Source organism: Lactuca serriola, chromosome 8 (assembly GCF_051521515.1).
Source record: "Lactuca serriola cultivar US96UC23 chromosome 8, Lser_US96UC23_V15, whole genome shotgun sequence".
NCBI classification, from domain to species: Eukaryota; Viridiplantae; Streptophyta; class Magnoliopsida; order Asterales; family Asteraceae; genus Lactuca; species Lactuca serriola.
The window spans coordinates 202,572,549-202,589,537 of NC_136415.1; the positions used below are offsets into that span (position 1 = coordinate 202,572,549).

At 37.4% G+C, this 16,989-nt stretch overlaps 1 pseudogene; it reads right to left on the reverse strand.

Annotated features, from left to right (window-relative positions):
- Positions 1-10,684: 10,684 nt before the first annotated feature.
- Positions 10,685-15,505, reverse strand: LOC145067771 (hexokinase-3-like; annotated as a pseudogene).
- Positions 15,506-16,989: the final 1,484 nt, after the last annotated feature.

Here is a 16,989-nt window from a genome sequence, read left to right on the forward strand (position 1 = left end):
CCACAATGCATTCAAACTATGAAAAAAAAGTCAACCTCCACTTAAAAAGCATAACCCTATTAACGACAAAAAGGCCCGTAACACCCAGACCTCCTTCACCCGACTCACCAATAGCTTATCCCACCAAACTTAATGCACCTTCCTATCTTGGATCCGCTCCCTAGAAAAAGGGATCGAAAAGAATTTAAACTCCTTAGAATGGTAAATGGAATCGAAAATATGGACATGAAATAACTCCTTAGACAACCGAGAACTAACTTAAGCAAAGTCAACAAGCCCCCAATAGAAAGAGTCTTACCTTTCCACACTGAAAGATTGTTAATGAAACGATGAGCCATAGGTCTCTAAGCCTCATCTTGACCTATATTCTGCCCCATTGAGATTCCAAGATGCATGAAAGGTAACATGGATGTAACACCTAGTTCTGAAAATGTCTGTTTATGGATTTCAAAGGCCTAGGCTAGGGGCGTTTCGGTCTTTATGGGTATTGAAGTTTTTATTCGAGAGGTTTGGGGTCGGGGTGTGCTGCTAGAAACGTAGGGATTCTCGCCACTTTTTCGGGGATATAAAGTTCGTTGGAAACGGACCTCGGATAAGGAAGATATGACACTTGGAAGTTATTGGCATTAATGGTCCCTAATGGAAAAAGTTGGCAAAGAAGGACCATACATGCAAAGTGAAAGGTGCGTGGGTACGCCCATCGTATAAAGGAGGAGGATCGCGGGTGCATTAGACGTACGCCCAACGTACAAGAGGTACGCCCAATGTACGTCAATAGTCCAGAAACCCTAAAATTTTGGGCATGCCACTATAAAAAGGAATGATAACCCTCAAGGGTCAGCCGCCATTTGACCCTTGGACAGCCACCACGAAACCCTCATCCTCCCTTGAGTGTTCTTGAAGCTTTGGTGGCCATTAGTGAGCATTTTGGTGTTATATAACCATTTTCCAAGAAAGGAAGGAGCAAAGCAAGGTGGTAGATCAAAGGAGAAGTTGTAGATCTGGGACTTTTGCCTCTTTCCAGACCCTTTCAAGGTATAAAGTTTTGAGCTTGATGATTGTTCTCTTAGATCTCTATTAGGAGGAGTTTATGGACTCTTTTAGTCCAAAGAATGGATATTTTGATGAAACCTAGTGTTTGAGCTTAGGGTTGCCACCCTTTGAGCTAAAAGGGTCCCATAAGCAGTAAAGTCTCCATCTTGAATGTCTTAATGGGTTCATGCATGAGATCTAGCCATTTCCATGGAAGTATGTTGTTACATTTCAAGTTTGGGCTCATTTGGTGGGTTGCAAGCCACCAAGTAGTCGACTTTATGGGATTAAGACATTAATGAGGATCATATATATGTGTTTGTAGCTTCTAGCCTGTAGTATTAAGCATTTAATGGAAAAGTGGCTTAACAGGGTTGTACGTTGGGCATACAAGCAGGTACGCACGACGTACAAGCCATCAACTAGTACGCTTAGCATACATAGATGTACGCCCCGCGTACGTATCAGATGTGGGCTTTGCGTTTTTGGGCCTAAGTTTGGGCCAATTTTTGGGTGTTTGGGCTTGATGGGCCATCAGAAGTCAGATATATGGGCCAAGAAGATGTTTGGGCTAAGGGTAAGGCCCATTAGAGGGTTTGGGTCCAATTTAGCAAATTGGGCCATTAGTGGGCCTCTAGTGGGCTTGGTAAGCCTACCTAGTGTTGGGCCTTTATATGTTATGGTTTGGGCCTTAGTTATGGACCAAGTTGGATTAGGGGGTAAAATGGTTATTTTACCCTAAGGAGGATTATTGTTTTGGACTAAGTGATATTTTGGTATTGATAGCTCGGAGAGCCAAAGGAGTAGTAGTTCGGGGAATTGCCAAATAGCAGCCTGAGGAGTATTAGCAGGGTTTCAGTAGTGCGAGGTGGGTTTCCTCACTGTGTGCATGGGTTTACGGCCACAATGCCGACCCATTATGTTTGTGTATAGTAGGAAGACCCGGGGGTTAGCCCTAGGCATTATTATGATATATGTTCCGAATTATGATCCGATGCCGGGCGAAGCCCAAGGAATGTTACTATGCTAGTTATACTTGCTGTCTGTGTGATACTTGTATGTGCCTGGTAGGGAGGTGAGTGTGAGCGAGGTTCTGTATCTTATCACTAGCCGAGTATGGACGGGGTCTCGTATCTCATTAGTAGCAGAGCAGGGGCGAGGCCCGAGTTAGGAGGGAGGCGAGTGTGGGAGGGGGCTCGTATCTCACTATCAACAGGAGCATGGACGGGGTTCCATGACTCATCGGTAGCAGGACAAGGGCGAGGCCCAAGTTAGGCGAGGCCTTAGATCCGGAGTATAGTAGAGTATGTTTAGCTATTTGTTATGTGTTATGTTATATTGTGTATGTGTTTAGCGGACGAGGCCCAGAGACAAGCGAGGCCTAAGAGAAACAGATCTGTATACCGAGCGGGGCCTGATGCCAGACGGGGCCTGATGTCGGGCGAGGCCCGATGCCGGGCAAGTCCCGATGCAGCAGGCGGGGGCCCAGTATGTGGTTATATGTGTAGTATGGGGAACTCACTAAGCTTCATGCTCACGGTTTTCAGTTTGGTTTCAGGTACTTCCAGTAGCGGAGGGAAGAGCTCGGGATGACTGCATCACACCCACCATGATGTTTTAGCCTGGGATAATTTGCTCTGATATGATATGTTTAGACATGATACTCTAATTAAATATGTTTTGAATGAATGGTTTGATAACTATGGTTTTTATTATAGTTTTAAAATGATATTTTTTGGACATGATTTTTGGAACGTTACAATGGAAGCATCACACCTAATCAAATCGACGACTAGAACCCGATGAAACTGCACCCAACTCTTTCTTGGTCTTAAAGTGTTTCCTCATGGCACTCATATTTATTTCTCTCAAGCAAAATATGCATATGCTCTTCTTTCATGTATCGACATAATAGATTTTAAGGTTGCTAATACACCCATAGATTTAAACTTTCATCTCACATGGTGTCTCTTGTCTCTGATCTTATCGTTTACCATCAACTCGTCGGTTCTATATACCTCACAATTACTCGTCATGATCTTGCCTTTGTTGTTTACATTGTTAGCTAGTTCTTGGCTTATCCTTAGATGAATCATTGTGTTGTAGTGTTGTGTATCCTATTATACATTAAAGCTACCATACTTCATGGTCACATCTTCTCATACTCCTCATCCTTTGAGCTTCATGCCTTCTCTTATGTGGATTGGGATAAGGATATCACATTGCTTTACCATGGGGTTTTGTTTCTTTCTTGATCATTTCAAGGTGATCTAAGGAAGAATGTCTAATTGCTAGATCTAGCACCGAAATTGAATATCGGGATCTTGCAAACACTACTCAAGAGCTTGTATAGTCGTGTTGGCTTCCATCATATATCGGTCTTTCTCTCCTACCGGTTGTCATCTGATGTTATAATAAAAGTGTCACTAATATCCCCCGAATGTCTTGTTTCATGAACACCCCAAACAGAGATTTATTGTCATTTTGTTAGGTGACATGTGACTTGTACTCATATATCAGAGATTTATTGTCATTTTGTTAGGTGACATGTGACTTGTACTCATATATCCTTAACGTTTCTCCCATCCCATCTCATTCTGGGGTGAGGGTGTTGATACATACAATTAATTGATGGACTTGATATATAATTAGTAATATAGAGTTTCTTACCTCAGAACGATATAATGTTGATCCATCTTCTTTTACGGAATTTCGCTACCATGTTACAAATTTTATTAATTTCTTTCATCATTTAATGACAATTCGATAAAAATTGTTAAGAACCTAGATAACTATACATTTCAAAAAAATATTTACCTAAATACCGTAGTTTTCAAATTATTTAAAAGATGTTTTCAAATAAAAAATGGAAACACTTTATTATAATAAAATAAAAAACTTAATAAATCCATATCTTTCCTAGTTCATGAATCATAATTTGCTCGTCGGAGACCAAGGCCGTCATCATTTTGAAATCTTGTACAAAAGATAAAAGCGACTAACATGTAATATTCTCCGACATTATTTAACTGTTGGGGCAACAGAGGAAGAGGCAAGGGTTCGTAGGTGATGAGTATGGGCAAGGCGGAATTCACCGACGATGAGCAGAAATGGGTTTCTCGATGGTTTCTTCAACAGGTAATACAAGGAGATCGTTCACCGACCGTTCATCAGCTGCCGCGTCTGTGGGGGAAGGGTAGTTCAAAACTTGTTGGTGACTTGGAGGGTTTATCTCCGACGATCTGAACGATGAAGATGGGACCCATGTGCTTTCTCCTTTTCGGTTATTGAACGATCAAGATCAACATCATGGAACTTTATTTTTTTCTTGATGATCAAATATCAAGATAGGGAAAAACAAAAGGGAAACCAGGACGAGATTTACCTTTGTAGCAGGCAACCCGTACACCACCGGTGAACTGCATGTCCCCCGCTCTCAGAACTGATGAACATTCGCCTCCCCATGATCGCCACATGGATCGTCGGTGAATACTTTCTTCTCGCTCCGCTCCACCAACAAATGAAGCTATCAGAAATCAGTCGATTCATATTGACTACGTATATTATTTCTGTTTCCGGCGAATGGAGATGGTAGAAGGAAACAAATAGGTTCATTTATTTTTTATTTTTTGTAACAAGGTATGGGGCCCTCATCCATAGAAACTACTTTTACTATCTTTGTGTAAATACTTTCAAAAGTATCATACTTTGGTATATATTTTTAAAAAAATACAAGCCATATGTAGAAAACTCGAGTAGTGAGTAGTGTGAGTTGTAATAGTTAAAACATATAACTTGTTGCATAACTAAATAAAATAATAGATAATATGTATTATAGATAGCAATACATATGTACCTATTTGGAAGATAATATTTTAAATGGTATCATTTCATCTGCTAGAATATGTTCTTGCCAAAAGAAGTCCGCCGGCTGTCAAAAAAAACGTCTGATCTTTTTTTTTTCTTCCAGAAAAGATGATAACACATGCCTTTTCCAAAAAAGCTTACTCAGTGCATCATTAATTCATTATAATGAATAAGTTGACGAATATAGGTTTAACACAGATAATTATTTTTCAAAACTACAAACACAATCATAAAGAACCTGCACATCGAACAGTTTTTCACACTAAAAAGTCACAGACCGAATAGGAGGGCCGAAGTTCGGCAAGAAAAAGGTATCATGCGCAATCCAGACTCCACCACATATACAAGTCCATGATAGGAGCATACTCGTTGGAGTGTGGAATTCCAAATAAAAGGTCGAAGTTCAAATCTTGATATATCTACTATCTAGAATATTGTTAACAGTTGACAAGTGACCTCCTAAGCTATAGGTCTAGGACAGGTTCAATCGTAAGCCTCTAAGATGATATAGTTTCTTATTTTTCTACTATACTGATCTACACAACCACCGTGAGTGCCGGAAAAGCTAGACTCTCTTAAGAGCGGTGTATCTTTAGACGCACACAGCGTGGCACCATAACCATGAAGACTGCATGTAGTATGATTCTATGGTTCCACACTTGTGTGCGTCTAAAAAACATCCTCTTAAGCTTCTCTCGTTCTCGGTGCATGTACTTTGCCAAAACTTACCTCTATATTCTAGGAAACGAGGCCAGATACAACTCTCTGGAAAAACTGAATATGTCTATAAGAGGAAACGAAGCCATATATATATAGCGCACGGATTTGTGACAAGCGTTTGTTCCTAAGGGTGAAGCACTCAAAATCGGTGTTTGCCACGTGACAGAATATTTGGAGCACACATATGTTGGCTACGTGGCATAAACATGTCACTTTGAACAAATGGATTCCACTTTTAATGTTTATCTTGTAATGACTCATTTCTAATTAGACATTATGAAGGACAAAGAGGTTATGGAACAAATTTTCTTGTTAACATAAAATAAATAAATAAATATAATAATTCTATTTCGTATAAATATTCTAAAAAATGTATCATAAACTTATATATTATTCTTATTTTATAATATTTTTATAAATATATTATTATCTTCTTGACTTTATATTATTTTGATAAAAATATCTGAAAATATAATCAAAAATATAATTTTAATAAAAAATTAAAAATCTCGAAAACATAATTGAAAAAATACAGAAGTTTTTCAAATGTTTTGAGAAATATGGGTTTACATGTATGGGAACATGATATAAGGGGGAACTTATTTAAAAAATATCATCACATTTACCTTTCAATTTTGCATCTCTTATCTTTTTGAAACGTGTAGGGTGTGTGGCCAGGAATACAATCCATTTTTTCTTTCCAAAGAAAAATTAGATTTTTTTTTTTAATTTTAATTTTTATCCATCTTCTTATATATATTTTTCACAAGATGATAAGTATAAATCTATTTAAATATAATAAATTTCACAAACTTAAACTTAAGTGTATAAGAAAATAATAAAAAGAAAAAAATAAGAAATTATTTGATTTTTGATTTCCAAATATATATTCTCTTACATGATGAGAAGTAGGAGAACGGCTGACGTTTTTTTCTCGTTGTGTAACGACCTAAAAATCAAGGTAAAAATTTCCTTTTTAATATAGCTAAAACATTGATACCATTTATTCTAAACAATTCAAATCATCATTAAGTAAAACATTTATCAGAGTTCACCCCAAAATCATTCATTGCGGAAATTATAGGTGTGTGGACTGCGATCAATCCGAGCCCTTCCTTTCCAAAACGATGATACCTGAAACCAAAAACAAAACCTGTAAGCACGAAGCTTAGTAAGTTTCCCAAAGCATACCATACACACAAACCACATATCACATATATTGTTGCTATAATAGCTACCTGTATCACATTTCCTGCTAGCTATAAAAGCTACATATAATACATAACCATGTATACATAAAACATGTAAGAATGCCATGGGCTACCCCACATGGTCTTTACCTAGGACTGCCATTGGCTACCCTACATGATCTTACATCCAATGCCATGGGCTACCCCACATGGTCTTTACCTAGGACTACCATGGGCTACCCCACATGGTCTTACATTCAATGCCATAGGCTACCCCACATGGTCTTTACCTAGGACTGCTATGGGCTACCCCACATGGTCTTACATCCAATGCCACGGGCTCCCCCCAGGGTCTTCCATGCAAGTATCACGAAGACAACTAACATACCACACATCATATAACTACTAGCATACCACCTAACATAAAGCTAACTATCATACAACATAACATAAAATGGGCCGGCCTTGGTGCCTTAGACACATTGGTATGGTGAGAAGACTCATCTCGAATGCAGAAGCTTCCTGAAGAAATCCTTAGTTGCTGCCCCATCAGCTTCCCGAGCTGCCACTACCAATCAATATACCCAAATTAGCAATTGGGCCCCACACCATAATCCTTAATCCACACATGGGGTAAAATGACCATTTTACCCCTGGCCCAATATGATCCACAACTAAGGTCCAAACCCAAAACAAAAGCCCAATATTCTCCTTAGTCAATAATCCTAACCCAAATGGCCTACGAAGGCCCACAACAACCTAGTCCAAGAATTGGCCCAAATCGAGGCCCATAATGTGATGTTCATTTCTATATTGGGTCACAAGGCCCAATAGGCCCAACTATTCCATTATTGGCCCAAAGATGCATTCAGGCCCAACTATCAACAAATCCAGGCCCAAAACCATTAGGGCCTAAAGGTCTGAAGTCCACGAAGGCTCAAGACCTCCAGAGAGCGTACGCCCAGCGAACCTCTTCTATACGCTTAGCGTACTGGGCAAAAGGGTTGTACGTGCAGCGTACTACATTATACGCCTAGCGTACAAAAAACTGATGCATAAAATCCATTAAGTGCTTAATGCTTCAAACAAAGGGACCAAATTACAGATCTGAGCCCTACCTAACGTCTTAATCCATAAAGTCACTGACTTGGTGACTTATATGACCCAAATGAACCCAAAATCAAAGTATAACAATCTACTTCCATGAAAATGACCATAACTCTTTCATGAACCCTTAAAGACCTCCAAGATGGCAACTGGTTGCCTTGGGGACTCAAATAGCATCAAGGGTGGCAACCCCAAGTCTAAGAATCGAATTTGAAACATAAAGCTTCAACCTTGGGACAAAAAAGAAACCAAAACCCAAAATGGTAGATCTAAGAGATGAATGATCAAGCTCAAAGCTTTATACCTTCATCAAGCTGAGAATGAGTCCTAAAAGCCAGATCCATAAGCCCCTCCTTGATTCCTATCTTTGCATCAAACTCCACCTTCTTGAAAATGGATTAAACACCTCAAAAATAGACTCCATAATCTCAAAATCACTACTAGAAAAATAGCCTTTTACGACGTGCAATGCGTGTCGTAAAACGCTCAGATGACGTGCAAATGCGTGTCAAGGAAGACTTTGTCATAACGAGAGACAACATGCTTTAGCGCGTCGTCTATTTATGACGCGCATTTATGATACACATTTACGACGCGTGGTTATGACATGCAATGCGTATCAAGGAAGGCCCTGTCATAAAGGAAGATGACACGCATTTGCGTGTCGTAACCTTACGACGCGCGTGTTTATGACACGCAATGCGTATCAAGGAAGCCCCTGTCATAGAGGAAGACGACACACATTTTGCGTGTCATGATTTTAAATATTTTTAAAATTATATATTTTTGATAGATTTACTAATTTTCAAATTAAATAACACATTAAAAGTCTAATAATACAATATAAAATACCATAAACAATAAGGATAATTCATTGCACTAATATGTCAAATACAAATAATCATTCCAATACTAAGTAAATGTAACACATTGCTAATATTTCATAATATTTATTATACAAGAAATATGAAAAACTTGAATTTCCTAAGATTAATAGTTCTAACAGAAGCTTCACATGAGATACATACAGTTGGACCAGTAAGCAAGGATGTTCCCGAATCCATAATAACAGCACAAGAACACGTACGCGATATCTTTTGCTAGAAGTTGTCAATCCAAAACTATTGTTGAAGGTTGCCATGATAGTTGTTAAGATTTGAGCATAACAAGAAACCAATCCGTGTTAGGAACTCAAATTTTACTACCACCATTATCATGTATACTCTAGACAAAAAAAATATAATGAAAATGAGTCAAAAGTTTAACTGTTTGGGCTATTGTTGTCTTTTTTTTTTTACAATTTAATCTCACCTTGATGGCATTCTTAATTTCTGCAAGAACTGATGGTATTCTTTTTACAACTTGGGCATATAAATACTTATTGGCAAACGCATCAACAATATCATTTTGGCCAATGTCAATCATATAAAGTGCTCGTTGAAACCCATCATCATTTATCATCTTTTGTGAACTTGAATATATCACCTCAAAAAACTAAATTTACAAATCCCAAAATTGAAATTTTTAGGTAAGATAAATTGCATGATATAAAAATTAATTGATAAATGGCTTTTTATGGTAGGAAGGGCATAACTGTCATTCGAACATTCCTATGATAAACCTATAAAGTTCACATGAAAGCTCTCTCAAGGCTGTGGTCAAGTTTAGTTCAGGCTCAGAAGTAGGAATATCCAAATTTAGAATATCCCACTGTCAAATCCAAGAAAAAAGAAAATCAATTATTTAAAATTTTAAAATCATATTTCACAAGGAGTGTTAATACTTAAAGAACACAAAAGGGTACCTTGGGCGCAAAATCTCTGGAAACTAATCTTGCATACCTCTATCAAAAAAGGTAAAAGCTTTCAAGTGTATGTGTCATACATGAAACAAAACAGATAAAGGAATGTGTATATATAACATAGCTTTCAAAACTCACTTGATATTTACTCACTTCAAGATCTGAAAAAACTTCAAATTGAACGTTGAATCATTTTCACTGTTACATAAACTATGCTTTGTAGAATTATGTGTGCACATGACAAGTTAGCACATGAAATTTGTGAATTTTCGGGCTAGTCTGCACTCTTGTACTATGCTGCACTTTTGTGCTTGGAATTAAGTTAAGACCTTGGTAAGGATGAAAATAGACTTCCATACCTGATTATAGGCTTTTACCTCATGACATTTGGAGCCTTTATGAATTTATTATGAATTTTAGAAGTTGATTGATGCAAAAAGTGGGCTGCATGGACCAGTTTGCAAAGATTGGTACTTATACCCTTAAAGGAATTGGAATTAGGAAAAGTGGTCCAAAGTTCAGTGAAACTAGATACACTAACCTTTCCAGAAAACTAGACTTCATGATTTTTGGACAATCTGATGGCCTTGTATGATTTTATATAAGATATGGACATATTGCAACAACATGCTGAAACATTTCATGACAACATCAAACAAAATGGGATAAACAACTCACTTAAACTCAGAATCGGGATAGGAAAACAAAGAAAAAATGTAGTAGACATTCATACCTTTCCATAGTGAAAACCCCATTAAAATTCTCAACCTAACAACATTGCCCTTTCTATGGCATGAATTACCATTCTGCCCTTCTCTTCTTCCTTATTTTCTGCTGCATTTTCAGAAAGAAAATAAAAAAAATGTGTGGTAAAGAGGGTGAAAATCATGGTACTTAAGTGCTGCAGCAAATGATGCAAGAAAAATCACACTCTAACAAAATACGAATTGAGAGTCATTCCATTCCATCAAAATCCTTTAAATATAATGTTTGTTGGGATTTCTGCAACTGCTTCATTCAAATATTTCCTAAAAATCTTGTAGCTTAAATATAATCCACCTTCTATTGCTACAACCGTTCTTCTCATTTTCCCATTTTTTCCATTTTTAACCCTTCTACTTGTAATCCCTGTAGTCCCATCCCCATCAATCTTTTTCAAAATTCCCCCAATGCCTGTAGCTGCTAACCTTGCAGCTCTTCTTGTCACCACATCACATATTTTCACCACTAGTTTTCTCACTTTTAGTGGAACATCGTTTATTTGATAATTAATTAAAAAAACACATCTTTTGTCAAAAAAGAAAATAAACCCAGATTCAAAAAAGTATTTTTTTTATATAGAAACTAAGAAAAACTTACATTTAGGGTTTCTTCTAGAATCTTGGCAACTCCACTCAGGTTTGGGGTGTCATCTTCATGCATAGCAGCCATTAATGGTGTACTGAGTATTTTCAAGAAATAAAATATAAATTTATCTTTTTTGTAATCCCATTTGCTGAGAACTTTTTATCAATCTAAACAATGCACTTTACATTTCTACCCATATATTGGTACAAAAGAGTAAAGAATTTTCGTTTTATGACATACCTTAACATGAATCTTGCTGAAAGCTTAGAGGAAACTGGTCCAAAAATATCTGATTCTAATGACATTTTGTGAATTACTCTTCTAACAATGTCACCTAAATACATTCCCGATATCATTTTCTCAAAACCCTGTATTATTAATCACAAAAATCATATCAAGTAAAAATATATGGAAATTACAATATTAAATTATCTTGGATTAAAATAATTAAATTAACCTGATCATTTGGGTTCTGACTTTTTGCATCAAGATCAATATCATATGATGTTCAAGGAAAATGTGAGGACCAAAAATTACCCCATTCCATGTTTACAACCAAATTGAAGTTAATTTACATTACATAAGTGAATTGAACTATTATTTTTTATAAATTAATTGATAATTGAAAGACTAAAGATACCATGCCTCCTGAAGCCATGAGAAGACCTTGACATTTTATGGTCACTGAGTTTTTTTTCGTCCACATTTACCCCTTCAACTTGTTAAATTGTACACATACAGTCCTTATGACCAGTTACTACAGGTTAGCCGGGAAAAATGACTTATTAGGGTAATATATTTATCATTTTGTATACATTTAGTTCTTAATATTTTTGTACACATTTAGTCATTAATATTTTTTTTGTTTCAAAATTAGTCATTTTTTGTTTTTGTACAAATTCAGTACTTATGAATGATTTGTTTAGGATTTTTCTCACGACATTTAACATGAGACTATCATTGATGACAGAGACGGTTCTCTTTAGGTGCCCGCAGTGGCATCGACAACCCCTGCTTTTTCTGTACGCAGTGTAAATTTTTTGATTTTTTTATATTTTTTCTACTTACCGGCAACACCTACTACCAAATCCTGCGTCTGTCCCTGATTGATGAGGTGTTTGAGGCTGTTGATGCTTATGTCTATCGCGACCTCGACTGCTTGGTTGCATAGGTCTTGTGGTTTGACTTAGGTTTTGTATTCCAAACGTTGTAACTTCTTCATACAATATCTGATGAAAGTTGTAGTAGACTAAAATACAAACACATAGATATAAAGATCGTTAAAATCCCAGATAATATGAAAACGTTATGACGTTCAAAACACATGACCTAAGCAACTAAGTAGTCGAGATCGCGATGGACATAAGCATCAAAAGCCTAAAACACCTTGTTAATAATTGTTCCACGTAAGATGTGAGAAAAACTTATAGAAAACATTCATAAGTATTGAATGAGTACAAAAACAAAAATAAATGATTTTGCAAAAAAAAATTAAGGACTAAATGTGTACAAAAATATTAAGAACTAAATGTGTACAAAATGAGAAATATATTACCCTATTAATACATTTTTACTGGTTAACCTGAAATAACCGGTCATAAGGACTGAATGTGTACAGTTTAACAAGTTGAAGGGGTAAATGTGAACAAAAAATAAACTCAGTGACCAAATGTGTACAAATCGAAGAATATATTACCCTTTTAAGTCATTATCCCACATTTTATAACAGCATCAGCTTTCTCCAAATAACATGCATTTGTTCCTGTTCCAATTACAACTGCTGCAACTATATCTTTATCATTGAAATGTCCAAGAGTTAATGTCCCAACACTATCATTCACCTATATATAATATATTAAAATAATATTAATAATCTTAACAATTATACATAATTACATAATAACAATGAACAAAAGTCCTTACAAGTAGGACTCTTTCATGCATCACACTAAACTGGAAACAAGGTAAAATCAATTGAGTTCTTGTAGTCTAAAAATGATACTTGAACAACTTTGGAAAGATCTATATACAGTCATAGCAGGTACCTTGAGCTGGAAATTTCTCATCAACCAATGGGATGTCAACAAGCACCGAACCATTCTGTAGAAGGTTCCCAATTGATGACATTAGCATCAATGATTTTGAAGGCAATCGGTACCTAGGACTCCCACTTAGATGAATTTTCAAAGAGAGAGAGAGAGAGAGAGAGAGAGAGAGAGAGAGAGAGAGAAGATTACCAGATGGGCTGATTCTCAGCCTTACAAAGGTTTCGTCCTCTGGTTCTTTTCTAAGAATATCAGTAGAATGAAAGAAGATCAACTTCAGTAGATATCAAAATTAGTGTGGATGGGTTCAATTTATCATTATCAAAAAGCTCTAATCTTTATGATAGTATAGGATCTCCAGTATCTTCTGAAAAAAAAACCCTAAAAAGACCAATCACAATCGATCCAATAATTAGTGATTTTGACCCAGGAGGGTTGTAATATTGATGATATGGAGGTGCAGAAAACAGCTTCAAAGGCATCATCATCTTCAGGGTGCAAAGAGAATTTGGAATCGATTTAACTAGGATTTGAGTTACATAAATTAACAGGAGAAGAAAAGTAGATAGACACCGCTGATTGTGTTTGGACAGATGATCATTCGGTAGGAGCATGGCTGATGGGGAAGGTCCAATGGTCAGCGGCAAAGGTGAGGAACGAGATGTTTGATGAGACCAATAAGAAGGATGTCAGGAATAGGGGAGGATCGGATCAGAGAGGAGATTGAGAAGATGAAAGATAGAAGGCGTGTTATCAAAATTTTGGGGATTTCGTTTCCCTCTGTCTAAAGGCGCGTTTCATTAAAATTATAAAGCGACACACATAGAGGACGCGCGTTTAAGATAAAGCGCCCTCCGTGTTTTTAATTTTTTTTCTTTAGACACTAATTTAAGGGCATGCAAAAATGCGTGACGTAAATCCTTAAATTTTTTGAAGAGATGATACTATTTTAAGGTCACTCTCTTTTGCGTAACATTAATCAGTGCGTGTCGTGGTTTGTGTGTCATTAAAGGCATATATTCTAGTAGTGAATGCCACCATGGATGATATAAGACAATTTTTAGGGTTTATAGGGGTGGAGGATGAGAATATTAGGGTTAGATTATGAGATATGAAGCTTAAATAGGGTCCAAGACCCTAAAATAGGGTTCTGATCTGACTAGAGTACGCCCAACGTACATATGGTATGCCCAGCGTACTCCGGGGAACATTCGCGACCATCCTGGTTAGTACGCCCAACGTACTTCCAAGGTACGTCCAGTGTACTAACTTTATCACTAGTATGCCCCGCGTACTCTTTGTGTACGCCCCATATACTCGGCTAAGCCTGAAAAACCATGAAACTTCCGAAGGCCATAACTTCTTCGTTATAAGCCCGAGTCCGACGATCCTTATATCCACGAAAAGGTGAAGAGAAGCTCTACACTTCTAAATAATCAAAACTTTATTAATACCTTCCAAACAAAAATCCATTTTTTCAAAAAAGTTCGAACTGCCACTTTACCGAAATACCCATAGGCTCCAAAACACGAACCGAACACCCAGATCACTTCTAGTACACCACCCGCACCCAAATGGGCCTAGATCATTCCTTCCTAAAAGCCTTAATCCTTATAATGACCAAACTTCGAGTCATAGCCTCAAACTAGGAGTCAATTTTGGAGCAGAGCCTTACAACTCTCCCCCCACTTAAATTGGATTTCATCCTCTAAATCATGCATCACCATCCCTGACATAATAGAAAACCTGAGCAAAACTGCCACAAACCCGTGAATACCACAACCTACCCAAGGCAACTGAAACCAATCCTCACAAGGTTCTAGAACACGGAGATGAACAAATTCCTTGCAACCTGATCACACCTGCCCCACCTGAAATCTGAAGTCTCGAGATGGTCTGTCTCCCTGACTGACTGCCCACATCAAATCATCATCGAACTGATTTCACAAGAAACCAGTCTAGATAGAATACTTCCAACTCGTAATACCTTGAGGCTTCCTAAAGAACAAAATCACCGGTCAATTGCGACTACTGAATAACCAACAATTCCACATACAGAACCAAATCACCGAAGTCACTCCTACTCCTCTTGCTTCCACCTGGTTGCTTTCCTGGAGAACACCCGGGGACCTCCCTGTTCCTAACTTGTCTTGAACACTACACACCTACCCGATTGCTGAGCCAAAAATACACTTAGTAGTTCCCTGCGACCTCCGAAGAATACCTCGTCTAACCCAAACCTCCCTATTTCCTTCAATCCATTTGATCCATCTGATCGAGATAGGCTGACAACCGGTCACCACTGAATCTAACACAAAAGGTGAATACTACCAGAATAGCTGTAGACTTACCTCATACCCAGTCTCCTTCGACCTATTGCTTCCTAATTCTGGCATGTTGTGGCTCTATTATGGATAGAGCCATCTAAGACACATCACAATGGCTTAAACTACCATCAAACCAACCCGTTCACTACCCTAGAATTCTGCCTTCAATGCCCTTGGCATATAGATGAAGGGTTTTGAGCATTCTAACACTCCTAAGTTGTACATGCAACCCTAAATACCTTAGATCTATATTTTCTCTATTATACATGCAAATATCAATTTACCAAGGTATTATCCTAACTAGCATATTATGAAGTACAAGTAATATAAAAACTAGTATAATAACATACCTCTTTGTTGTAGCTTTATTCCATGGAGCTTAAGAGCGTAGTGCCTCAAATGTGACACCTCAAATGGTTCACACAACATCAAGAACACTTGGAATAACATGAGAATAAGGATACTTGTACAAAATTCGGTTTTGCCCTCTTGTGTACACACACTAGTCAAACTAGTTCCACTAGTGTCATTTTATGAACCATAGACCTCTTTATATAGTGTCGAGGATTAGGGTCACATTCATGTAAACTCTAATACCCATGACCTTTCATTTCCATAGGATCCATGGGTTAAACACTCCGTGGACTATCCATGAAAGCTTAGCCCAACCTAAATGAACTTAGCCCACCAACTATATATAAGAGTCCATATTTAATTAGTTCCTTTTGATCACTAAATTAATTCTAAATTAATTCTTGATCAATACTAATTAAATAATATGATTTCATATTAATATATTAGAACTTATATATATATATATATATATATATATATATATATATATATATATATATATATATATTAATATACATCACTGGTATCCTTTTTCTCATTTTGTCTATCCAAATGTTCCAATACATATTAATAATAGTTTAGGCTTAGACATCTAATCCAATAATAGATTCCCCACATCCCAACTCACTGAAACAAAATCCCGCACGAATTCCGATTCGGGTTCCTATCCAAATACAAATTGTTACTCCGGTCCTATCCAGAGATCCTCGAATTGACATTTGCATAATGCACGATGACTTCCCGTCACCCTTAACTCGACCGATTAGTAAATACCCTTAGCCGATTCCCTGAGACTTCCGGTCTCGCACCCGGTCCAACCACCAGGTTCTTATAAGATCCAATATCAGGGCTACCCAGCCGCAACCCTACAGAAACATACGCCACTCGCCCACAAGATCCTTTATCACAAGGACTAACCCTTAGCTCAACAATCTCTACCGATTCCATCCTAAATTCCCATAACCATCCAAGCTCACCCCCGGATAACTGATTAGTCAATCACCTCTGGTCTTGATCCTCACTACACTATGGCTCCCCTCACGACCCTCCGAACTAGCCTGTCCTAGTCCTCATCACCTGAAAGAATCCGTGAATGCTATGACTCCCCCACAGTCTTACATCACTCTCTACTGCTAGTGAATGCTACGACTCCCCTGTAGTCTTACATCATTCTCTACTGCTAGTGAATATTACGGCTC